This window comes from Triticum aestivum, chromosome 6A, assembly GCF_018294505.1.
Source record: "Triticum aestivum cultivar Chinese Spring chromosome 6A, IWGSC CS RefSeq v2.1, whole genome shotgun sequence".
Taxonomy (NCBI): Eukaryota; Viridiplantae; Streptophyta; class Magnoliopsida; order Poales; family Poaceae; genus Triticum; species Triticum aestivum.
The window spans coordinates 528,775,479-528,802,301 of NC_057809.1; positions in this window are offsets into that span (position 1 = coordinate 528,775,479).

A 26,823-nucleotide genomic window follows, 5' to 3' on the forward strand; every position below is an offset into this window, starting at 1 on the left:
TGATATGAGGTGTTACCGGCTAGATCGATGTGACTTGGAATCGGGGTCCTGACAGCGTTGGCATCAGAGCCGGACTGCCTGTAGGTTCGTTGAGCCATACTGGTCGATGTCGAGTCTAGAAATGCTTTAGTTATATGTAGGGTAATTGATTGTGGGAGGGAACGTAAGGCTCTTTTACTCCTTTACCTTATGCCCTCTGATCTGAGTCATTCTCTTCTCATTCAACATGGGTTAAGGACTAGGCTCTCTTCTTCTATCAGGTTCACGTGTTTCTAATCCGTAGTAGCTTATAGGATTGTTGTTACAAGCCTCAGTACAGTTTCTACTACTTTTAGTATGTTGCCAGTTGAATTAGAACCTTTATATGATGTTGTTGAGTGGTGTTGCAAACTGTTGTGGATGTTTCAAATCTTTTTCTGAGCATTTACAGCTGTTATGCTGTCCAATTTTCCCTAGAAATTCTAATGTCTTTGCATTGTGGTTGTGCTTTCAGATGGCCACTCGTGCTCAGAACCAAGTGGTTCGCCTGACCCGGTGCCTCGATGTGCCCGGTCATACTGCTATGTTAGTCCGGGTAATGATCGAGACGGGTTACCGTTGGTATCCTGAATACACTGTCGAAGAGCAATTCCGAGACTTTAATCAAAGCCAATATTTCTGCACCGTCAGGATATTTCCTTCTTATCCTGGATCTACCGAGCCCCTCCACTGTTCCTATGGACTCGGGGTTACTGTTGAGATGGCTGTGCAGGATGCTGCCTATTCCATGATGACCATCATGCGAGTCCGGACTGGCCTGCTTCGGAACACCGACTTCCGTTATATGCCAGCTTCACTCCCGGGAGCGCAAGGGTATCTCTAGGCTATCTATGCTGACTCCACACATGAGGAATCACTAACTCGCACCACTGCCGAGATGCTCGAGGATAAGGACCAAGAGAATCAGGCCTTGAGACTAGAGCTTTTCAACACCCGTGCTGATCATTGGGCCACTTTGACTCGGTTTGCACCTGCTGTGCAAGCTGGATGTATGGATACGAGGGATCTGTATCCTATGAGATCTGCTCTGCCAGACATGGTGGATTGGCGTGATGTGGGAGGCATCACCCCACCCCGTGGTCCCCGCAGGCCACCGTTTGTTGGTCCAAGACCTCATCCTAGCCCCTTTGGTCCACAAGCTCCTCAGGACCGTCTGTTCCCGGATGATCATGTTGAACTTCCAGGCTATGGAGGTGACTTCTGTGAGGACTACTACAGAGCTGTCTGAGTTAGTAGTAGTATCACTAGTATTGTAATAGTTGTATCTCCACTGTCCTGCGTGACTTGTGGAATATGACTTAGTGTGTAATCAATTCCGGAGGTGTAGACAAATAATGTATAGGAGCTTGGAATGCCTCCGATGAGATGTAACGTCTTTCATCATAGTTGTATTATAGCCTGGGCTTGTACTAAAGTATGTATGGTGTGTATGACCGTTGGTATATATATGGCAGTTCTATATTACCATGTCATACGGATGAACATCTCTGCATTCCGTGTTATCCATTACATTCTGCACTTCCTTGCTAAGTTTGTGCCATCCTTATCTAAACCGTTGTCTTGTTTTCTCCTAGGATGGTCAACACCCGCAGCAACCCTGCTGCCCTGGAGCAGGGGAAGCCAGTGCAGTTAGGGGTGAAAATCTGCCCCACCCGCCTTCTCTGGCCGAAGTGATGCTGAAGGCGGAAAGAAACAAGCGCGAGACTAACCGCTTGCTGGAGCGGATTGAGCAGAACACTGCACGCCATCAACGAAATGACTTGGTGTTGGAAATATGCCCTAGAGGCAATAATAAAAGGATTATTATTATATTTCCTTGTTCATGATAATTGTCTTTTATTCATGCTATAATTGTGTTATCCAGAAATCGTAATACATGTGTGAATACATAGACACCAACATGTCCCTAGTAAGCCTCTAGTTGACTAGCTCGTTGATCAACAGATAGTCATGGTTTCCTGACTATGGACATTGGATGCCATTGATAACGAGATCACATCATTAGGAGAATGATGTGATGGACAAGACCCAATCCTAAACATAGCACAAGATCGTATAGTTCGTTTGCTAGAGTTTTTCCAATGTCAAGTATCTTTTCCTTAGACCATGAGATCGTGTAACTCCCGGACACTCGTAGGAGTGCTTTGGGTGTACCAAACGTCACAACGTAACTGGGTGACTATAAAGGTATACTACGGGTATCTCCGAAAGTGTCTGTTGGGTTGACACGGATCGAGACTGGGATTTGTCACTCCGTATGACGGAGAGGTATCTCTGGGCCCACTCGGTAATGCATCATCATAATGAGCTCAAAGTGACCAAGTGTCTGGTCACGGGATCATGCATTACGGTACGAGTAAAGTGACTTGCCGGTAACGAGATTGAACGAGGTATTGGGATACCGACGATCGAATCTCGGGCAAGTAACGTACCGATTGACAAAGGGAATTGTATACGGGGTTGCTTGAATCCTCGACATCGTGGTTCATTCGATGAGATCATCGAGGAGCATGTGGGAGCCAACATGGGTATCCAGATCCCGCTGTTGGTTATTGGCCGGAGAGCCGTCTCGGTCATGTCTACATGTCTCCCGAACCCGTAGGGTCTACACACTTAAGGTTCGGTGACGCTAGGGTTGTAGAGATATGAGTATGCAGTAACCCGAAAGTTGTTCGGAGTCCCCGATGAGATCCCGGACGTCACGAGGAGTTCCGGAATGGTCCGAAGGTGAAGAATTATATATAGGAAGTGCAGTTACGGCCATCGGGAGAGTTTCGGGGGTCACCGGTACTGTACCGGGACCACCGGAAGGGTCCCGGGGGTCCACCGGGTGGGGCCACCCATCCCGGAGGGCCCCATGGGCTGAAGTGGGGAGGGGAACCAGCCCCTGGTGGGCTGGTGCACCCCCCTTGGGCCCCCCATGCGCCTAGGGTTGGGAACCCTAGGGGAGGGGGCGCCTCCACTTGCCTTGGGGGGCACTCCACCCCCTTGGCCGCCGCCCCCTAGGAGATCCCATCTCCTAGGGCTGGCGCACCCCCTAGGGGGCCTATATAAAGGGAGGGGGGGAGGGAGGGCAACACACCCCAAGTCTTGGCGCCTCCCTCTCCCCTGCTACACCTCTCCCTCTCGCAGAAGATCGGCGAAGCCCTGCTGCGATCACTGCTGCATCCACCACCACGCCGTCGTGCTGCTGGATCTCTGTCAACCTCTCCTTCCCCCTTGCTGGATCAAGAAGGAGGAGACGTCATCCGCTCCGTACGTGTGTTGAACGCGGAGGTGCCGTCCGTTCGGCACTAGGTCATCCGGTGATTTGGATCACGGCGAGTACGACTCCATCATCCCCGTTCTCTTGAACGCTTCCGCTCGCGATCTCCAAGGGTATGTAGATGCACTCCGATCACTCGTTGCTAGATGAACTCATAGATAGATCTTGGTGAAACTGTAGGAAAATTTTTGTTTTCTGCAACGTTCCCCAACAGTGGCATCATGAGCTAGGTCTATGCGTAGTTACTATGCACGAGTAGAACACAAAGTAGTTGTGGGCGTCGATATTGCCAATTTGCTTGCCGTTACTAGTCTTATCTTGATTCGGCGGCATCGTGGGATGAAGCGGCCCGGACCATCCTTACACGTACGCTTACGTGAGACCGGTTCCACCGACTGACATGCACTAGTTGCATAAGGTGGCTGGCGGGTGTCTGTCTCTCCCACTTTAGTCGGGTCGGATTCGATGAACAGGGTCCTTATGAAGGGTAAATAGAAATTGGCAATTCACGTTGTGGTTTTGGCGTAGGTAAGAAAACGTTCTTGCTAGAACCCTATTGCAGCCACGTAAAAACTTGCAACAACAATTAGAGGACGTCTAACTTGTTTTTGCAGCAAGTGTTTTGTGATGTGATATGGCCAAAGTTGTGATGAATGATGAATGATATATATGTGATGTATGAGATCATGTTCTTGTAATAGGAATCACGACTTGCATGTCGATGAGTATGACAACCGGCAGGAGCCATAGGAGTTGTCTTTATTTTTTTTTGTATGACCTGCGTGTCATTGAGAAATGCCATGTAAATTACTTTACTTTATTTCTAAATGTGTTAGCCATAGTAGTAGAAGTAATAGTTGGCGAGCAACTTCATGGAGACACGATGATGGAGATCATGATGTGGAGATCATGGTGTCATGCCGGTGACAAGACAATCATGGAGCCCCAAGATGGAGATCAAAGGAAGCTATATGATACTGGCCATATCATGTCACTATTATTTGATTGCATGTGATGTTTATCATGTTTTCGCATCTTGTTTGCTTAGAACGACGGTAGTAAATAAGATGATCCCTCATAATAATTTCAAGAAAGTGTTCCCCCTAACTGTGCACCGTTGCGACAGTTCATTGTTTCGAAGCACCACGTGATGATCGGGTGTGATAGATTCCAACGTTCACATATAATGGGTGTAAGACAGATTTACACATGCAAACACTTAGGTTGACTTGACGAGCCTAGCATGTACAGACATGGCCTCGGAACACAAAAGACCGAAAGGTTGAGCATGAGTCGTATAGAAGATACGATCAACATGAAGATGTTCACCGATGTTGACTAGTCCGTCTCACGTGATGATCGGACACGGCCTAGTTAACTCGGATCATGTTATACTTAGATGACTGGTGGGATGTCTATCTGGGTGGGAGTTCATTGAATAATTTGATTAGATGAACTTAATTATCATGAACTTAGTCTTAAATCTTTACAACATGTCTTGTAGATCAAATGGCCAACGTTGTCCTCAACTTCAACGCGTTCCTAGAGAAAACCAAGCTAAAAGACGATGGCAGCAACTATACGGACTGGGTCCAGAACCTGAGGATCATCCTCATAGCTGCCAAGAAAGATTATGTCCGACGAGCACCGCTAGGTGAAGCACCTGCTTTCCCTGCAGAACAAGACATTATGAATGCTTGGCAGACACGTGTTGATGATTACTCCCTCGTTCAGTGCGCCATGCTTTACAACTTAGAACCGGGGCTCCAAAAGAGTTTTGAGAGACACGGAGCATATGAGATGTTCGAAGAGCTGAAAATGGTTTTTCAAGGTCATGCCCGGGTCGAGAGATATGAAGTCTCCGACAAGTTCTTCAGCTGTAAGATGGAGGAAAATAGTTCTGTCAGCGAGCACATACTCAAAATGTCTGGGTTGCATAACCGCTTGACTCAGCTGGGAGTTAATCTCCTGGATGATGCGGTCATTGACATAATCCTTCAGTCGCTTCCACCAAGCTACAAGAGCTTTGTGATGAACTTCAATATGCAGGGGATGGAAAAGACCATTCCTGAAGTATTTGCAATGCTGAAATCAGCAGAGGTAGAAGTCAAAAAGGAACATCAAGTGTTGATGGTGAATAAAACCACTAAGTTCAAGAAAGGCAAGGGTAAGAAGAACTTCAAGAAGGACGGCAAGGGAGTTGCCACGCCTGGTAAGCAAGCTGCCGGGAAGAAGCCAAAGAATGGACCCAAGCCCGAGACTGAGTGCTTTTATTGCAAGGGAAGTGGTCACTAGAAGCGGAACTACCCCAAATACTTAGCGGACAAGAAGGCCGGCAACACGAAAGGTATATGTGATATACATGTAATTGATGTCAGTACTCGTAGTAGCTCCTGGGTATTTGATACCGGTGCGGTTGCTCACATTTGTAACTCAAAGCAGGAGCTGCGGAATAAGCGGAGACTAGGGAAGGACGAGGTGACGATGCGCGTCGGGAATGGTTCCAAGGTCGATGTGATCGCCGTCGGCATGCTACCTCTACATTTACCTACAGGATTAGTTTTAAACCTCAATAATTGTTATTTAGTGCCAGCTTTGAGCATGAACATTGTATCAGGATCTCGTTTAATTCAAGATGGCTACTCATTTAAATCCGAGAATAATGGTTGTTCTATTTATATGAGAGATATGTTTTATGGTCATGCTCCGATGGTGAATGGTTTATTCTTAATGAATCTCGAGCATAATGCTACACATATTCAAAGTGTGAATACCAAAAGATGTAAGGTTGATAATGATAGTCCCACATACTTGTGGCACTGCCGCCTTGGTCACATAGGTGTCAAACGCATGAAGAAGCTCCATGCAGATGGACTTTTAGAGTCTCTTGATTACGAATCATTTGACACGTGCGAACCATGCCTCATGGGTAAGATGACCAAGACTCCATTCTCAGGAACAATGGAGCGAGCAACCAACTTATTGGAAATCATACATACTGATGTGTGCGGTCCAATGAGTGTTGAGGCTCGCGGTGGCTATGTTATGTTCTCATCCTCACTGATGACTTGATTAGATATGGGTATGTCTATTTAATGAAACACAAGTCTGAGACCTTTGAAAAGTTCAAGGAATTTCAGAGTGAGGTTGAGAATCAACATGACAGGAAAATCAAGTTCTTGCGATCAAATCGTGGGGGAGAATACTTGAGTCACGAATTTGGCACACACTTAAGAAAATGTGGAATAGTTTCACAACTCATGCCGCCTGGAACACCTCAGCGTAATGGTGTGTCCGAACGTCGTAATCGCACTCTATTAGATATGGTGCGATCTATGATGTCTCTTACCGATTTACCGCTATCATTTTGGGGCTATGCTTTAGAGACTGCCGCATTCACTTTAAATAGGGATCCGTCGAAATCCGTTGAGACGACACCGTATGAATTATGGTTTAGGAAGAAACCTAAGCTGTCGTTTCTAAAAGTTTGGGGATGCGGTGCTTATGTCAAGAAACTTCAACCTGAAAAGCTCGAACCCAAGTCGGAAAAATGCGTCTTCATAGGATACCCTAAAGAAACTATTGGGTATACCTTCTACCTCAGATCCGAAGGCAAGATCTTTGTCGCCAAGAATGGATCCTTTCTAGAGAAAGAGTTTCTCTCGAAAGAAGTGGGAGGAAAGTAGAACTTGATGAAGTATTACCTCTTGAACCAGAAAGTGGCGCAACTCAAGAAAATGTTCCTGAGATGCCTGCACCGACTAGAGAGGAAGTTAATGATGATGATCATGAAACTTCAGATCAAGTTGCTACTGAACTTCGTAGGTCCACAAGGACACATTCCGCACCAGAGTGGTACGGCAACCCTGTCTTGGAAATCATGTTGTTAGACAACGGTGAACCTTCGAACTATGAAGAAGCGATGGCGGGCCCGGATTCCGACGAATGGCTGGAAGCCATGAAATCCGAGATAGGATCCATGTATGAAAACAAAGTATGGACTTTGACTGACTTGCCTGTTGATCGGCGAGCCATAGAAAATAAATGGATCTTTAAGAAGAAGACAGACGCGGATGGTAATGTGACCATCTATAAAGCTCGGCTTGTCGCTAAGGGTTATCGACAAGTTCAAGGGGTTGACTACGATGAGACTTTCTCACCCGTAGCGAAGCTGAAGTCCGTCCGAATCATGTTAGCAATTGCCGCATTCTATGATTATGAGATATGGCAAATGGACGTCAAAACGGCATTCCTTAATGGTTATCTTAAGGAAGAATTGTATATGATGCAGTCGGAAGGCTTTATTGATCCTAAGAATGTTGACAAGGTGTGCAAGCTCCAACGCTCGATTTATGGGTTGGTGCAAGCATCTCAGAGTTGGAACATTCGCTTTGATGAGATGATCAAAGCGTTTGGGTTTATGCAGACTTATGGAGAAGGCTGCGTTTACAAGAAAGTGAGTGGGAGCTCTATAGCATTTCTCATATTATATGTAGATGACATACTTTTGATGGGAAATGATATAGAGCTTTTGGACAACATTAAGGCCTACTTGAATAAGAGTTTTTCAATGAAGGACCTTGGAGAAGCTGCTTATATATTAGGCATCAAGATCTATAGAGATAGATCAAGACGCCTCATAGGTCTTTCACAAAGCACATACCTTGATAAGATATTGAAGAAGTTCAATATGGACCAGTCTAAGAAGGGATTCTTGCCTATGTTGCAAGGTGTGAAATTGAGCTCAGCTCAATGCCCGACCACGGCAGAAGATATAGAAGAGATGAGTGTCATCCCTATGCCTCAGCCATAGGGTCTATTATGTATGCCATGATGTGTACCAGACCTGATGTAAACCTTGCCGTAAGTTTGGTAGGAAGGTACCAAAGTAATCCCAGCAAGGAACACTGGACAGCGGTCAAGAATATCCTGAAGTACCTGAAAAGGACTAAGGACATGTTTCTCGTTTATGGAGGTGACGAAGAGCTCGTCGTAAAGGGTTACGTCGACGCTAGCTTCGACACAGATCTGGATGACTCTAAGTCACAAACCGGATACGTGTATATGTTGAATGGTGGAGCAGTAAGCTGGTGCAGCTGCAAGCAGAGCGTCGTGGCGGGATCTACATGTGAAGCGGAGTACATGGCAGCCTCGGAGGCAGCACATGAAGCAATTTAGGTGAAGGAGTTCATCACCGACGTAGCAGTCATACCCAATGCGTCGGGGCCGATCAAACTCTTTTGTGACAACACTGGAGCTATTGCACTTGCCAAGGAGCCCAGGTTTCACAAGAAGACCAGGCACATCAAGCGTCGCTTCAACTCTATTCGTGAAAATGTTCAAGATGGAGACATAGATATTTGTAAAGTACATACAGATCTGAATGTCGCAGATCCATTGACTAAACCTCTCCCTAGGTCAAAACATGATCAACACCAGAACTCTATGGGTGTTCGATTCATCACAATGTAACTAGATTATTGACTCTAGTGAAAGTGGGAGACTGTTGGAAATATGCCCTACAGGCAATAATAAAAGGATTATTATTATATTTCCTTGTTCATGATAATTGTCTTTTATTCATGCTATAATTGTGTTATCCGGAAATTGTAATACATGTGTGAATACATAGACACCAACATGTCCCTAGTAAGCCTCTAGTTGACTAGCTCGTTGATCAACATATAGTCATGGTTTCCTGACTATGGACATTGGATGTCATTGATAACGAGATCACATCATTAGGAGAATGATGTGATGGACAAGACCCAATCCTAAACATAGCACAAGATCGTATAGTTCGTTTGCTAGAGTTTTTCCAATGTCAAGTATCTTTTCCTTAGACCATGAGATCGTGTAACTCCCGGATACCGTAGGAGTGCTTTGGGTGTACCAAACGTCACAACGTAACTGGGTGACTATAAAGGTATACTACGGGTATCTCTGAAAGTGTCTGTTGGGTTGACACGGATCAAGACTGGGATTTGTCACTCCATATGACGGAGAGGTATCTCTGGGCCCACTTGGTAATGCATCATCATAATGAGCTAAAAGTGACCAAGTGTCTGGTCACGGGATCATGCATTACGGTACGAGTAAAGTGACTTGCCGGTAACGAGATTGAACGAGGTATTGGGATACCGACGATCGAATCTCGTGCAAGTAACGTACTGACTGACAAAGGGAATTGTATACGGGGTTGCTTGAATCCTCGACATCGTGGTTCATCCAATGAGATCATCGAGGAGCATGTGGGAGCCAACATGGGTATCCAGATCCCGCTGTTGGTTATTGACCGGAGAGTCGTCTCGGTCATGTCTACATGTCTCCCAAACCCGTAGGGTCTACACACTTAAGGTTCGGTGATGCTAGGGTTGTAGAGATATGAGTATGCAGTAACCCGAAAGTTGTTCGGAGTCCCGGATGAGATCCCGGACGTCACGAGGAGTTCCGAAATGGTCCGGAGGTGAAGAATTATATATAGGAAGTGCAGTTTCGGCCATCGGGAGAGTTTCGGGGGTCAACGGTATTGTACCGGGACCACCGGAAGGGTCCCGGGGGTCCACCGGGTGGGGCCACCCATCCCAAAGGGCCCCATGGGCTGAAGTGGGAGGGGAACCAGCCCATAGTGGTCTGGTGCACCCCCCCTTGGGCCCCCCATGCACCTAGGGTTGGGAACCCTAGGGGAGGGGGCGCCTCCACTTGCCTTGGGGTGCACTCCACCCCTTGGCCGCCGCCCCCCTAGGAGATCCCATCTCCTAGGGCCGGCGCACCCCCCTAGGGGGCATATATAAAGGAGGGGGGAGGGAGGGCAGCCGCACCCTAAAGTCTTGGTGCCTCCCTCTCCCCTGCTACACCTCTCCCTCTCGCAGAAGCTCGGCGAAGCCCTGCTGCGATCACTGCTGCATCCACCACCACGCCGTCGTGCTGCTGGATCTTCATCAACCTCTCCTTCCCCCTTGCTGGATCAAGAAGGAGGAGACGTCATCCGCTCCGTACATGTGTTGAACGCGGAGGTGCCGTCCGTTCGACACTTGGTCATCGGTGATTTGGATCACGGCGAGTACGACTCCATCATCCCCGTTCTCTTGAACACTTCTGCTCGCGATCTACAAGGGTATGTAGATGCACTCTGATCACTCATTGCTAGATGAACTCATAGATAGATCTTGGTGAAACCATAGGAAATTTTTTGTTTTCTGCAATGTTCCCCAACACTTGGTGTCAATCAATGATTTCATCAAGTTGTACCCACCAAAGTTCAATCATTCCGTCGAGCCCCTCAATGCGGATGACTGCCTCCGCAACATCACACACAAGCTACGTTCTGCCAATGTAGCTGAAGCTGATAAGGTTACTTTTGCTGCCTATCACCTCGAAGGCCCTGCTAGCCTTTGGTGGGAAAACTTTGAGGCTATGCGCCCGGTCGGCCAAATCACTACTTGGGCCGAATTCAGTGAGGCTTTCCGTGAGCATCACATCCCGGAAGGTCTCATAGATCGCAAGAGGGAAGAGTTCTGCAATTTCACCCAAGGAAGACTGACTGTGGATGCATATAGTCGTGAATTTGGGAATCTGGCACGATATGCTCCTGAAGAGGTATCCACCAACGCTAAGAAGCAGGCAAGGTTCCGCAAGGGACTTAGCCCTGAGCTTCGCCGCGATCTTCGTCTGCAAGAGTGCACCTCCTTTCAGAAGTTGGTCAATAAAGCCATCAGTGCTGAGACAGGCCAGTCTGACTATGACGCTTCACGCAAGCACTCTCGTGATTTTGGCTCTTCATCCGGCTCTGGATGTCAGAAGCGCCGGGTGTGGATTCCAAGCACGGCACTGCCACCCAGGTTCATTCCGAGGCCATCCTTTGAGGCGCTTTGGCCCAACTAGCAGTTTGCACCGTCCAAGCCCTATGGTGGCCCCGCTGCTAATGCTGCTCCACGCTCCAATGTTGTGACATGTTTCAAGTGTGGAGAGCCGGGTCACTATAGTCGAGAGTGTCCCCAGAACAACAACCCCAGTCAGTCTGAAAAGTCCGTTGGTCGTGGTAAGCCAGCAGGAAAGACAATCTACGCCAAGCCGGTCACCACTGCACGTGGCCATGTCAACTATGTCTCAGCCGAGGGGGCTCATGAGGATGCTAACATCGTCCTTGGTACACTCCTTGTTAATTGCCATCCGACATCTGTTCTTTTCGATACTGGAGCATCTCATTCATTCATATCCGAGAACTATGCTCGATTGCATAACACGACATTCTGTGACATGCCCACTTCCATGGTAATTCAAACTCCGGGTTCCAAATGGCAAACTTCTAGAGTGAGCCATGGGAACGAAATTCTTGTCGATAGACTTGTCTTCCTTGCATCCTTAATAGCTCTCAAGTTCTCGGACATAAACATCATCTTGGGTATGGACTGGATGTCAGCTCATTACACTAAGATTGATTGTGCCACTAGAACCGTTCAACTTTCTCATCCATCGGGCAAGAAAGTCAATGTCTTAACTCGAGTGGCCAAGCGCCAGCTTTAGTCCCTAAATGCCAACCCCCTTCCAGACCTTGAAGATATTCCGGTAGTCCGGGACTTTCCGGATGTCTTTCCAGAAGAACTGCCAGGTGTTCCACCTGACAGGGATGTCGAGTTTGTGATAGACCTTGTTCTAGGAACCGTTCCAATTTCTAGAAGACCCTATAAGATGGCACCCTTAGAACTAGCCGAGCTTAAGAACCAACTCGATGAGTCCTTGAAAAAGGGTTTCATCCGTCCTAGTTCCTCTCCTTGGGCTTGCCCCGTCCTCTTCATCAAGAAGAAGGATGGAATGGATCGGATGGTTGTAGATTACCGACCTGTCAACTTGGTCACTATCAAGAATAAGTATCCGCTTCCCAAGATCAACGATTTGTATGATCAGCTCGCTGGATCCTCAGTCTTTTCCAAGATGGATTTGAGGTTGGGCTACCATCAAATCAAAATCAGAAACGGGGACATTCCCAAAACGGCCTTTGTTACTCGTTATGGCCAATACGAGTACACCGTTATGTCCTTCGGTTTAACCAATGCCCCAGCCACCTTCTCTCGGTTAATGAACTCGGTCTTCATGGAGTATTTGGATAAATTAGTTGTAGTTTACCTCGATGACATACTCATCTACTCCAAGAATGAAGAGGAACATGCCAAACATCTAAGGCTGGTGTTGACGAAACTTCGAGAGCATCGCCTTTATGCCAAATTCTCCAAGTGTGGATTTTGGTTGCCAGAAGTGACCTATTTAGGCCATGTAATCTCTGGTAAGGGTATTGCTGTCAATCCCGAGCGAGTTCAAGCCGTCCTTGATTGGACTCCACCTGAGACAGTCAAGCAAGTTCGGAGCTTCCTTGGCTTAGCGAGCTATTGCCGCCGCTTCGTCGAGAATTTCTCCAAGGTTGCTAAACCTCTAACTGAACTCCTCAAGAAAGATAAAAAGTTCGAGTGGACCCCACAGTGCGAGTTCTGCTTTCAGGAACTGAAAAGACGCCTGACATCTGCTCCTGTACTGGTACCACCAGATTTCTCCAAGGACTTTATTATCTATTGAGACACCTCGCGACAAGGACTAGGTTGCATACTCATGCAAGATCGTTATGTAATTGCCTATGCTTCACGGCAATTACACCCACATGAGGAAAATTATCCCACACATGATCTAGAGCTTGCATCTGTAGTCCATGCACTCAACACTTGGCGACATTACCTTCTCGGTAATCGTTGCGAGATCTTCACCGATCACCAAAGTTTGAAATATATCTTCACCCAACCGGATTTGAATCTCAGACAACGACGTTGGGTCGAGTTGATCTCGGATTACGACTTATGAATAACTTACACCCCGGGGAAAGCCAATGTCATGGCTGATGCACTAAGTCGTAAATCCTATTGTAACAACCTGATGTTACAACAAAGTCAACCACTTCTCCATGAGGAATTTCGTAAGCTTAATCTTCACATTGTTCCTCGAGGATTCCTATCCACCCTGGTGGCGAAACCTACCCTTATGGATCAGATCATCAAGCACAGAAGGTAGATCCGGGAATCTCCCGTATTAAGAGAAACATTAAGAAAGGAGTTGCGAATTGTTTCTCCGTTGATGATCAGGGTGTCGTATACTTTGGAAACCGCTTAGTGGTTCCCAAGGCACGAAACCTGAGGCGGCTGATCCTTAAGGAAGCTCATGAATCCCCTCTCACCATTCATCTCAGTAGTACTAAGATGTATCAAGACCTACACCAGAGGTTTTGGTGGACTAGGATGAAGAGAGAAATTGCTCAATACATTGCTAGCTGCGACGTTTGTCGTTGTGTTAAAGAAGAGCATCAACGGCCTGCTGGCACCCTTCAACCTTTGGCTATTCCTGAGTGGAAATGGGATAAAATCAGTATGGATTTCATTACTGGGTTTCCCAGGACCAAGAGAGGGAATAATGCCATCTTTGTCGTGATCGACCGTCTTTCCAAAGTAGCCCATTTCCTACCTGTTCGTGAGAGTATCACCGCTAGCCAGCTAGCTGATTTATACATCTCCCGAATAGTGTCTCTTCATGGTGTCCCATTGGAAATTAACTCAGACCGTGGGAGTCTCTTCACCTCTCGATTTTGGGAAAGTTTCCAAAATGCTATGGGAACTCGTCTCTCTTTTAGCACCGCCTTCCATCCTCAATCAAGTGGTCAAGTAGAGCGAGTCAATCAAATTCTGGAAGATATGCTCCGAGCTTCTGTCATCTCATTCGGAATGGGTTGGGAGAAATGCCTTCCATTCGCGGAGTTTGCTTATAACAATAGTTATCAAGCTAGCTTGGGCAAAGCTCCTTTTCGAAGTTCTCTATGGACGAAAATGTCGAACGCCTCTTAACTGGTCAGAAACCGGGGAAAGACAACTCTTTGGCCCGGATATGATCCAGGAAGCAGAAGAGCAGGTTCGCGTTATTCGTGAGAAATTGAAAACGGCCCAATCTCGCCAAAAGAGTCAATATGACCGCAAGCATAAGCCTATGTCTTATGAAGTTGGCGAGAAGGCTTACCTTCGGGTTACAGCTTTGAAGGGAACCCATTGATTCGGTATCAAAGGCAGGTTGGCTGCTTGTTAAACTGGACCCTTTCGCATTCTTGCCAAACGAGGGGAAGTTGCCTACCAGTTGGAACTACCTCCGCATCATTCCAAAGTTCATGATGTCTTCCACGTTTCTCAACTCAGGCATTGCTTCTCGGATCCTATCCGTGGAGTGGACCACGAAACGCTTGATCTACAAGATAACCTCTCATATCGGGAATATCCTGTTCGTATCCTTGATCAAGCCGAGCGTACCACTCGACGCCATAATATCAAGTTTCTCAAGGTTCAATGGTCACACCATTCCGATAAAGAAGCCACTTGGGAAAGGGAGGATCGTCTTCGACTCGAGTACCCCACCTTCTTCTCGGAGGATCCTAAATCTCGGGACGAGATTCTTTTGAGTGGGGGTGAGTTGTCACACCCTAGCTGGTTCATGCATTAGAGTGTTGCATCATGTCTACTTTTACAGAAACTTGAAATGGGGATGACAGAACCCCAAGCACCCCCTAGAAACAACTAGGGTTTACTAAAATTATTTTCAATGAACCCAAAATGCCCTTCACAAAATGTTCATCATTTCTGGATTGGGCTAAAACCCCTGGCAAAAATGGTGCACTCTTTTCTAGGACATTCTGGATTCTTTGAATTAAATCATAAGTATTTGAATTTGGGCATTTAAATGCTATAAAATATTTTAAATGCCCAAATAATTCTGGATTTAAGTGAGGGCTATTAGGAATAATCCCAACAGAGCCCACAATTATTTTCAGGATTTTAGTAAGTGCCTAAGTATTTTTAATAAAGCCCTAAAGTTACAGAAAATTAGCAAAAAGAAAACAAACAGGAAAATAGAGAAAGAGAAAGCTTACCTGGTGCCCACCCAGCAGGCCCACCTGCCGGCCCAGCCCAGCCAACGCTCCAGTGAGCTGCTTGGCTTGGCCAGGCAGGCAGGCAGCTACTCGACGCTGGCACCAGCGCGTACCACGCAGCTGCCCGCCACCCTGCTTCCTCCCCTCGCCGCTCTGCTGGCCTAGACGACCTCCACGTCGCGCACCGAACACCCTGGACACGTCCATTCCCCCTGCCTCTCTCCCCCGCTCCCCTCCGCCATGGCCGACGCAGCCGCCGCTGTTCCGCCGCCGTAACCGTGCCCACCGTCGTCAACGCGCCGCTCCACCATGTCCTGAAGCTTCGCCACTCCCTCCTCGACCGTCCCACCGAGCCACGCCCCGCCGGAGGCCCCCGAGCGTCTTCATCGAGCTCGTCTTCAACCTCCTGCCGGCCAGATCGCCTCCGCCGCCCCACTTGCTCCGGCTCATCTCCGACCTCGCCGTCAACTCCGTCGCAATCGCCATGAGCTTAGCCAGCTCCCTATCCTCTCCGCTCTCCTTCTCGTGCACCACAACGAGCACACAGAGTTCGCCCCGCACGCGCCGCCGCGGAGCTCGTCGTCGACGAGGCTCCGGCCATGCCACGGCCACGCCACTTAGTACACTAACTTCACCACATCCCCAGGAGCACAACGCACCACGCCCGTGCCTCGCCTTGCCTCCTAGCGACGGGTCCGAGCTCACCCGAGCTTCGGCCGCCGCCAAACTCGTCGTTGGCGCCGTTTCCGGCGACCCCGAGCCCAACCACCCGCACCAACCGCCGCGGCTCGCTCCCAGCTATCCATAGAGCCCAACGGCGCCCCGAACGGTGCCCTGTAGGTGAAACCCGCACCTGCACCGCCGCGTTTGGCCTCGCCGGCGGCTAAACGCCGGCGAGTTGACCCTGCTCACCCCGTTTGACCATGGGTGGGCCCAGTTTGACCCCCCTGGGTCAATGACAGGTAGGGCCCAGCCCTGCTGACTAATTAGGATTAGTATTAACTAATATCTAGTTAAACTAATCACACTGACACGCAGGACCCACTGTCAGGTTTGACCTGGACCGTCCTGTTGACCACTGACGTCACCCTAATGCACCGCTGACGCAATAACTAATTTCTGGATTTATTTTTATACAGAAAATTTCAGAAATTGTTGCAAACTTCAAAAATTCATAGAAATTATTCTGTAACTCCAAATGCAAAGATTTATATATGAATTTTGATCAGAAAAATTCAATCTATCCATTGGTAATGGTTTCATGCATGACAAAACAAGATAACCTTGCTGTTTAAGCAAAATAAGATAATGCACTAATATGGCTATGTTAAATGAACTAACATTTGAATCTTTGATTCAAATGGGTTCATTCCTTTCTGTTTTAGCTTGCATTAGGGAAAGACACATTCATCTTGCCATGTCATAGCATGCATCATATTGTTGCATATTGTCATGTGTTGATTATGTTCAGTGTGTCTTTCGTGGTAGGTTCTGCCTCCGAGGATAACCCTGAATATCCGTCTGAAGGGCAGTACCCTACTACCACTCCATCAGGCAAGCAGCCCCATTGATCATATCGATACAATCCCATGTTCTCGCCTCTGCTCTCATTTACTGCATTAAGACAACATCATTTCAAACTGCTGTGTGCTACGGTAGTTGAACCCTTATCCTCTGCATGACCTGTCATTGCCACAGTAACTAGATGAAACCCACTAGCATGTGTAGGAGTTGATTGAGCCATGTTTGTGTTTCCTACCTTGCTATGCCTGCTATGCTTAGAGTTGTGTCAGGTCTGGTTCATCTGGGTGATGGGCTAGAGTGAAATGATTATGTCGGTAATGTGAGGGATGTGTTGAACATGTTTTGGTAAAGGTATCGATGAGAGGCCATGTAGGAGTACATGGTGGGTTGTTTCATTGAGGCCGTCCCTAAGAACTGAGATCTGTAGGTGTGATTTAACATTCAGTTACTACCATACATTGGGCCCGAAACCAATGGACCCTCTCGGCTTCTTAATCACCCTAGTACTCTGTCCAGGAGTTACAATTAGTTTCTGGTGTTTGTAGGTTATGTGTTGGCAGCCGTGCGTAGCGCTGACCCTAGGGGTGGGCTATGTTGCGTTAGATACACCGTGGCACGGTGTATCGAGTCACCCATTTGGTGTCTCGGGAACCCTGTTCACATCGTTCGGGGCCGTATGTGGAAACCTCGGCCGAACTCCCTGCGGATGGAACCTGGATATTCGATAAGCCTGGACTAGAGACTTGAGTGTTTAGTAGGCCATGGCCGACACCCCCGTTGGGCTTCCGCTTGAAGGTTGCCGAGTACATGTCGTGTAAAAGGCGGTAAGTGGTGAGAGCATGTATGAAGAAGTACACCCCTGCAGGGTTAACATCATCTATTCGAATAGCCGCGTCCGCGGTAAAGGACTACTTGGTTGCCTATACAGTTCATAGACAAGTTAATGGATTGTAGCGACCCGACCTCAGACGGTCAAGCCTCTGTGTTACTGTGCCATCCCTGGATCAGTATGCTGGCACACACAGTACATCAATGTATATATCAAAGTGCAATCACATGTATAAATAACGTAAAATGATATATACCTCATAATACTCAGCGGAAACAATCAAACGGGTGTGGAGTCCCATCAACGCCATCGGCAGGTTGAGTGTAGACCGTAACCCTGTACCGTACTCTTACTCGTCGGAAGAAAGTATCTGCAACATGATACGTTGCAGCCGTGTAGGTCAGTACATTGAATGTACCGGCAAGATCACAACATGAGAAAACAGATGATAAAACTATACTATATGCAATATGGCTTTGTGGCTCTGTGTCTGAGTTTTGTTTGCGTAAAAGCTGATTTGTTTTCCCTACATCAAAGGAATAAATGAAGTCTGTACTATGGAGTTTTCTATCATGACATGGTTCCGCCAACCGATGTCTCATAGCCCAAAATCATCATAAGTTGCCCACAATTAAGTTATCAGTCCGGTGTTGAGAGTTCCGAGATAGATCCAAGTCCAGATGCTCAAATTGTCCGTAACCGGGGACACGGCTAATCGATTAGGTTTAAACCCTCTGCAGAGGTTTGTACACTTTACCCGCAAGATTCGATCCCTCTCTTTACGTTCTCGCACTTCAGGGTGTTTGAGAACAAGATGACCGAAACATGGTCTTCCAAAGAGTTCCTCTGACCACTGTCCGGTACCCATCCGTCCTACCATAGTTCTACATCTGCTAGTACCTTCCCAGCCAGAGTCACAACTAAGGTCAACCAAGCCAGAGCCCATAATGACTTGTGGTTGCACAGGTAAGTTTCCGGGCGTGAAGTATTCTTCCGTCTCTTTGAGTCTGGGTGAAGCTTTCCGCAAGATGTCATGGCGCTTCTCCATGCATCCCGGCCAACCACTGGGTTCTCCAGGGTGCCCGTCAACCGTCCTTCACCCAGTAGTGTGTATTGAAATCCCGTCTCGAGTCTTGAAGTCTTGAGGTCTTGAAGAGGCAGTCCTTGCAGATTCCATCATGGAGTTGTCGTCATTGACGTAGAATCCTCCCTTCTCACATCACTCCCGAGCACTCATACCAAACCCCGTCTACTATAGCGTAGCATAAAAATAAATAACGTCCCGGGCTTGGTAACAGGGTGATGGGTTCCTACCTCATGCATACTACTCAACTACAAGAATTTCAATAACACTACTGAGGGGTGGTTGCAATGGTGCCACTAAATGCAATAAAACAGAGGTAAGAAAAGCATGGTCAAAGTGAACTTGCCTGGTTGACGATCTTCGAAAAAAAAACTAGGGTTTCGTAGTAGCAATCTTCGCACTCCGGAAATTCTACCGAGGCAAACAATAACTATAATAAGTACATAACAATAGGTTCACATAACACAACATAACAAAAGTAACATAACACAACAAACAACCAAAACTCAAATCCAAAAGAAAAACTCAAATAAAGGCCACTCAAAGTTTTCCCTACTTCAAACAATAACAAAAATAGTTTTATATAATAAAAAATTTCTTAATATAACCTAATCATGGTTTTAGGTTAACTTAACAGAAAAGGTTTCACTAAGCAACTAGGAGCAAAAAGAATTAATTAAAAAGCTATTATAAAACTCATTTTAGGCCTAATCCAATTTCTATTAAGAAAAAATAATTTAAAACTTTTATTAGTTATAAATAAAAGTTCATCTACTAGAATGACAGAAACTAACCTAGAATAACTAATCACAAGTTAAAAATAAATTAATTTACTAATTAATTAATTAGGAAAACAGGAACTAGTTAATTAATTAGGATTAATAGGATTCTGTCTAAAACTAATTATTTATTAATCCTAAAATACCCAAGTTAATTTCTAGGGTTTGGCAATGTCAAAATAAAGTGATGACAAAAAGAATCATGCAAAAATAATTTTTTGTTAACTAAAGTTATAGCAGATTTACTATTCTGACTAAAACTAAAATAAAGCAATTTTAATTATTTTTGACATAGCTGAATATATATTTTACAGAAACTACATAAAATTTGCAATCCAACAAAAAAAGAATCACTCAAAAATATTAAACAGAATAAAAGATATACATTTTTGGAAACAGAAACTATTCGGCTAAAACAGAAAATCAAAATAAAAAGAAAAAGGCCTAATGGGCCTATACTGTGCCCTGTGCGTTAGATAGCCTAAACGGGCCCTAGGTTTAAACTAAACGAACCGGGCCTAAAATAAAAACCTAAACAAAAAAAAAACTAAACCGATCGGAACCGGCCGGTTTTCTAAATAAAACCTAACCCTTCGGGGTTCTAATCCTAGCCCTAGATCTAGGATCGGACGGTGGGGGGGTGATGCCGGTGACTTACCGGACTCCAGCGACGGCGGCGGCGGCGGCGAAAGTGCGTCGGGGCGTCTGGGCGTCGGGGAGCTCCGGCGACTCGTCGGGAAGATGCGCACGAGGTCGGGGAGGGGTTCGGTGGTGTTGGGGGGGGTCGGGGTGGACCAGGGGGTCGACGGCGGCAACAATGGCGGCAGGGAGGGCTCGGGTCTCCGGCGATGTCGAGCGGGAGAAAGAGGGGGTGCGGCGAGCTCTCGGGGGGGAAATGGGGTGCGGGGGCTCGGCTCTTTATAGCCAGGGCCTCGGCTTCGCTTCGGAAGGGCATCGGGGGCGGTCGGGGGATCCCGGATCCTTCGGGATCCGGTCGATCTCCGGCGAGGTCGGTGGCGTGGGCGAGGGGGGAAGGAGAGGGGCAGGGCCCACGGGTCAGCGAGAGGGAGAGAGGGGCGAGGGGGTCGGGTGGCCGATGCCAACGGGTTTCGGCGAGCGGGCGAGGGGGAAAGGCGAGCTGGGCTGGCTCGGCTGGCGCTGGGCTGGCCAGTTGGGCCGGCTCGGCTGGGCCTGGCGCGGGGCTGAGGAGGGGGCGGCGCGGGCTGGGCCTGGGGTGGCCTGGCTGGCGCCCCTGGGGTTTTTTTTTATAAAACTAAAACAAAAATAACACCAAATCTATAAATATTTTATATAGGGTATATATATACCCAAATGATCAGGGGAATATTTCCTACAATTTGAACATTTTTCCAGGGGAAAAACTCAAACCTTAAAAAAAACATTTTCTAAAAATCCCAAATAAAAATCAAATTTTGAATTCAAACTTTTTGGCAAGGTTTTTTTTTTTTCATCTGACATTTTTGGAGTGTCATGTTTACTCCTCTCATACTTTTTCTCAAGTATTTGTCAGGCATTGATTTGAAATAAATTTCAACTGCCAAATTTTGAATTCAAATCCCATCAACTCAAAATCTTCTGAAACTTCTAATGCCACTCAAATTCACTCAATCAATCAAACAAACAATCAAACAACAAGCATAGTTATTTATTTAATATAACATTCCAAAATTTAGAATTTTGGGATGTTACAAATCTACCACACTTAAAATGAATCTCGTCCTCGAGATTCGAAGAGGCTAGCAAGAAAAGGTTAGGGTTTGGAGGTCTTCAAAAATCCATCGATCATCTCCGGGGTCTCGGGTGCTACCACCCTTAGAAGCATCGTTACAGTTCCATCAAAACTCATATACTCCATCCTTATCGTTGACAGTGTTGGTCTTCTCAGATTGTAAGGATAAATCCTTCTCTGGGCTCTTTCGGTAGTGGCATAAGCTTTTCCTCAATTCTTTTGTTCTTTCATCTTGGTAAGGTTATTCCGAGATTGGGTCTTCATAGCCGATAGGTCTGGCGCCAATTCTAAACAACTATCGATATCTCATGGTGGTCAACGATTTATGGTTTCTCTTGCAGAAAACGGGTCTGGTTTGAACCTCACCGTATTTTCTACGGTTGGCAACAACTGCCTTGTACAAGGGGAAAGAAATACCTATACCATTCTAAGGTTTAAACAAGGTTTTGATCGTTGTCTCTCTACTATAGGTAAGTCACTCAGGTTTACCATCCCATATAGCAAGGCGAATAATAAGAGTAAGTCGGCATGGTGATCAATCCATCCCGCACCCAAATCATTACCTTGTACATGGTTTAGCGAATCTCGCATTCTAACACTCGGTCATCCTCACAAGCATTGCAGAATTTCTCTTGTCGACGAACCAAGTTCGGAAAAATCCATTGATTCTGCAGGCCAAACAAACATCTATCGTTCCTTAACAACTCTCAGGTTTTGCGTAAACTCCTATAGAATCGTCGGTTGATCAAATTGTAGTCTATTCCCAAAATTTCTTTCTCCAGTGGGTACTTGATCCTTATTAATTCCTGGGCCTGTGGGTTATGAGCCCACTTCAACACTTGTACCACTTTCACTCATCCTTGGAGTTACAATTGCTCCATTTTCCAACATTACACCACTTTAAATCCAATAACATTTCATTTCTTAATACCATCATATCAAAGATAAAACTTCAACTCATTTTTTTTCCAAACTCCAACCTGTGGGACACATTTCCATTTCCATTGGTCTAGTGTTCTTCATAGGGTACTATCACCCTTAAAATGAAATTCACAAATCCATCCATAGACCATATTTCTCATATCCTCGAAAATGGTCAAAATCCGTGTTCATAGAGTAACAACTCATACAATTAAACATATGAAAACATGTCACCTTAACTTTATTGATTTCATGAATCCATTACAAACTCTGAGCACCCATTACATAACTCAACTTATTGTAATCATGAAAAGAAAAATTGGTTTCTACCACTCTTATTATCCATATCAAAATTCCAACTACTCAACTCCAGCTTCCTTCTTGTAGGAACATTTAGTAGCATAATGTCCTGCTTCCTTGCAATGAAAACACATAACTTTCGATAAGTCTTTGGGCTTCTTGGAGATGGTGCCTGCTCCTTGAGTTCCTTGCTTCCTTTCAAGACAATGATTGGCATAATGCCCGACGTCCTTACATTCAAAACAGGTAATATGACTCTTGTCCCTCTTTGCAAAAATTGGGTTGTTCTGAGGGTGTCTTTGTTTTTTCTCTTCCGGGGTTTCTTCGTTCTGATCAAACCTTTTATTCCCTGTGGATCAAACTCTATTGCTTCCGTCGGGAAGTATCCCAGATACTCTTTTCTTTCCTTGGTGCAATACTGTGAAAAATGTCCTTCTTCTCCACATGAATAGCAGGCATTGGAGTAAAATCTGTTGAGGCCTTCTCCATCAGGGTCTTCAACACATTCCTTCATCACAGGTTCTTTCATAACTTCTCGGAGGGCTTCTTTCATTCCTTCTTCCTGCTCCTGAATAGTTTGTTGCACCATGGGGTAAATGTGACACTGAGTCGGGTAGTGGGTGGTTCCTTCACACAAGAAACAAGTCACCTGACTAGTTGGGCATTCCTCAGCTGGGTGTTTCTCCTCACAATGAGGGCATCCATCCTTGTGTTCCTCCTGGGTGTGTCCTATTTCTCCGCAAATCTTGCAGGCACAAGGTTTATTTCTTGGGGTATCATGGTGCTTCCGGATAAGACGAGATCTTGTCAGAATCTTCTTGAATTCTTCCCAAGTCCTTGCTCCATTAAATCCTTGTATGGCTTGATGCATTTTCCACCAGGTTGCAGCACTTCCTTCAAAGTACTGAAGAGCATATTGAACCTCATACTTCCTTGGAATCAAATTGCTGCCGAAGTGATTTTCCATGTTCTGAATCCATAGCTCTGCCTCCGGCTGAGTCTTCGGTTCAGAGAATATCAGTCCAACTTCATTCATGATCTATGGGGTTCAAAAGTTTTGGGATGAGATATGAGAGAGGCGGGGAGGGATATACACACAATACAAACAATAGTTTTTGAAGAAACAAGTTTTACTTTGTGGCTGTCGGAAAACATCAAACAAATGACAACTCTCAAATCGTCGCATCTAACGTAGGTGTATAACAGGGTTTGGTCTCTAAAGGTCAAATAATTCTTCAGGAACTTCAAATTCTTCAAGTCTTCGGAGTCTTCAATTGTTGCAGCTGCAATTCTTCCAACGCATGGTGAAATCCTGTTTACTCTGAAATGGCCATCAGTTGTCCGATATCTTTAATTCTTGGAGCGACTTCAGTTGATCTTCCGTGTGGTCAAAAGGGAAAGGTGTATATTCTAACTATTTGAGGTGAGAGTGTCTATTTGATAAAATCAGAAAAGATGAGGAGTAAGAGTCTTTTTGAAAATAAAGTTTTTGAGAAATCCTGTCCAAGGGCTTTCCGATTTCTAGGGTCACGTCCTACAGTCAACATGTGCTCTGATACCATTTCTGTAGCGACCCGACCTCAGACGGTCAAGCCTCTGTGTTACTGTGCCATCCCTGGATCAGTATGCTGGCACACACAGTACATCAATTTATATATCAAAGTGCAATCACATGTATAAATAACGTAAAATGATATATACCTCATAATACTCAGCGGAAACAATCAAACGGGTGTGGAGTCCCATCAACGCCATCGGCAGGTTGAGTGTAGACCGTAACCCTGTACCGTACTCTTACTCGTCGGAAGAAAGTATCTGCAACATGATACGTTGCAGCCGTGTAGGTCAGTACATTGAATGTACCGGCAAGATCACAACATGAGAAAACAGATGATAAAACTATACTATATGCAATATGGCTTTGTGGCTCTGTGTCTGAGTTTTGTTTGCGTAAAAGCTGATTTGTTTTCCCTACATCAAAGGAATAAATGAAGTCTGTACTATGGAGTTTTCTATCATGACATGGTTCCGCCAACCGATGTCTCATAGCCCAAAATCATCATAAGTTGCCCACAATTAAGTTATCAGTCCGGTGTTGAGAGTTCCGAGATAGATCCAAGTCCAGATGCTCAAATTGTCCGTAACCGGGGACACGGCTAATCGATTAGGTTTAAACCCTCTGCAGAGGTTTGTACACTTTACCCGCAAGATTCGATCCCTCTCTTTACGTTCTCGCACTTCAGGGTGTTTGAGAACAAGATGACCGAAACATGGTCTTCCAAAGAGTTCCTCTGACCACTGTCCGGTACCCATCCGTCCTACCGTAGTTCTACATCTGCTAGTACCTTCCCAGCCAGAGTCACAACTAAGGTCAACCAAGCCAGAGCCCATAATGACTTGCGGTTGCACAGGTAAGCTTCCGGGCGTGAAGTATTCTTCCGTCTCTTTGAGTCTGGGTGAAGCTTTCCGCAAGATGTCATGGCGCTTCTCCATGCATCCCGGCCAACCACTGGGTTCTCCAGGGTGCCCGTCAACCGTCCTTCACCCAGTAGTGTGTATTGAAATCCTGTCTCGAGTCTTGAAGTCTTGAGGTCTTGAAGAGGCAGTCCTTGCAGATTCCATCATGGAGTTGTCGTCATTGACGTAGAATCCTCCCTTCTCACATCACTCCCGAGCACTCATACCAAACCCCGTCTACTATAGCGTAGCATTAAAATAAATAACGTCCCGGGCTTGGTAACAGGGTGATGGGTTCCTACCTCATGCATACTACTCAACTACAAGAATTTCAATAACACTACTGAGGGTGGTTGCAATGGTGCCACTAAATGCAATAAAACAGAGGTAAGAAAAGCATGGTCAAAGTGAACTTGCCTGGTTGACGATCTTCGAAGAAAAAAAACTAGGGTTTCGTAGTAGCAATCTTCGCACTCCGGAAATTCTACCGAGGCAAACAATAACTATAATAAGTACATAGCAATAGGTTCACATAACACAACATAACAAAAGTAACATAACACAACAAACAACCAAAACTCAAATCCAAAAGAAAAACTCAAATAAAGGCCACTCAAAGTTTTCCCTACTTCAAACAATAACAAAAATAGTTTTATATAATAAAAAATTTCTTAATATAACCTAATCATGGTTTTAGGTTAACTTAACAGAAAAGGTTTCACTAAGCAACTAGGAGCAAAAAGAATTAATTAAAAAGCTATTATAAAACTCATTTTAGGCCTAATCCAATTTCTATTAAGAAAAATAATTTAAAACTTTTATTAGTTATAAATAAAAGTTCATCTACTAGAATGACAGAAACTAACCTAGAATAACTAATCACAAGTTAAAAATAAATTAATTTACTAATTAATTAATTAGGAAAACATGAACTAGTTAATTAATTAGGATTAATAGGATTCTGTCTAAAACTAATTATTTATTAATCCTAAAATACCCAAGTTAATTTCTAGGGTTTGGCAATGTCAAAATAAAGTGATGACAAAAAGAATCATGCAAAAATAATTTTTGGTTAACTAAAGTTATAGCAGATTTACTATTCTGACTAAAACTAAAATAAAGCAATTTTAATTATTTTTGACATAGCTGAATATATATTTTACAGAAACTACATAAAATTTTCAATCCAAAAAAAAAAGAATCACTCAAAAATATTAAACAGAATAAAAGATATACATTTTTGAAAACAGAAACTATTTGGCTAAAACAGAAAATCAAAATAAAAAGAAAAAGGCCTAATGGGCCTATACTGTGCCCTGTGCGTTAGATAGCCTAAACGGGCCCTAGGTTTAAACTAAACGAACCGGGCCTAAAATAAAAACCTAAACAAAAAAAACTAAACCGATCGGAACCGGCCGGTTTTCTAAATAAAACCTAACCCTTCGGGGTTCTAATCCTAGCCCTAGATCTAGGATCGGACGGTGGGGGGTGATGCCGGTGACTTACCGGACTCCGGCGACGGCGGCGGCGGCGGCGAAAGTGCGTCGGGGCGTCTGGGCGTCGGGGAGCTCCGGCGACTCGTCGGGAAGATGCGCATGAGGTCGGGGAGGGGTTCGGTGGTGTTGGGGGGGGGGTCGGGGTGGACCAGGGGGTCGACGGCGGCAACAATGGCGGCGGGGAGGGCTCGGGTCTCCGGCGACGTCGAGCGGGAGAAAGAGGGGGTGCGGCGAGCTCTCGGGGGGGAAATGGGGTGCGGGGGCTCGGCTCTTTATAGCCAGGGCCTCGGCTTCGCTTCGGAAGGGCATCGGGGGCGGTCGGGGGATCCCGGATCCTTCGGGATCCGGTCGATCTCCGGCGAGGTCGGTGGCGTGGGCGAGGGGGGAAGGAGAGGGGCGGGGCCCACGGGTCAGCGAGAGGGAGAGAGG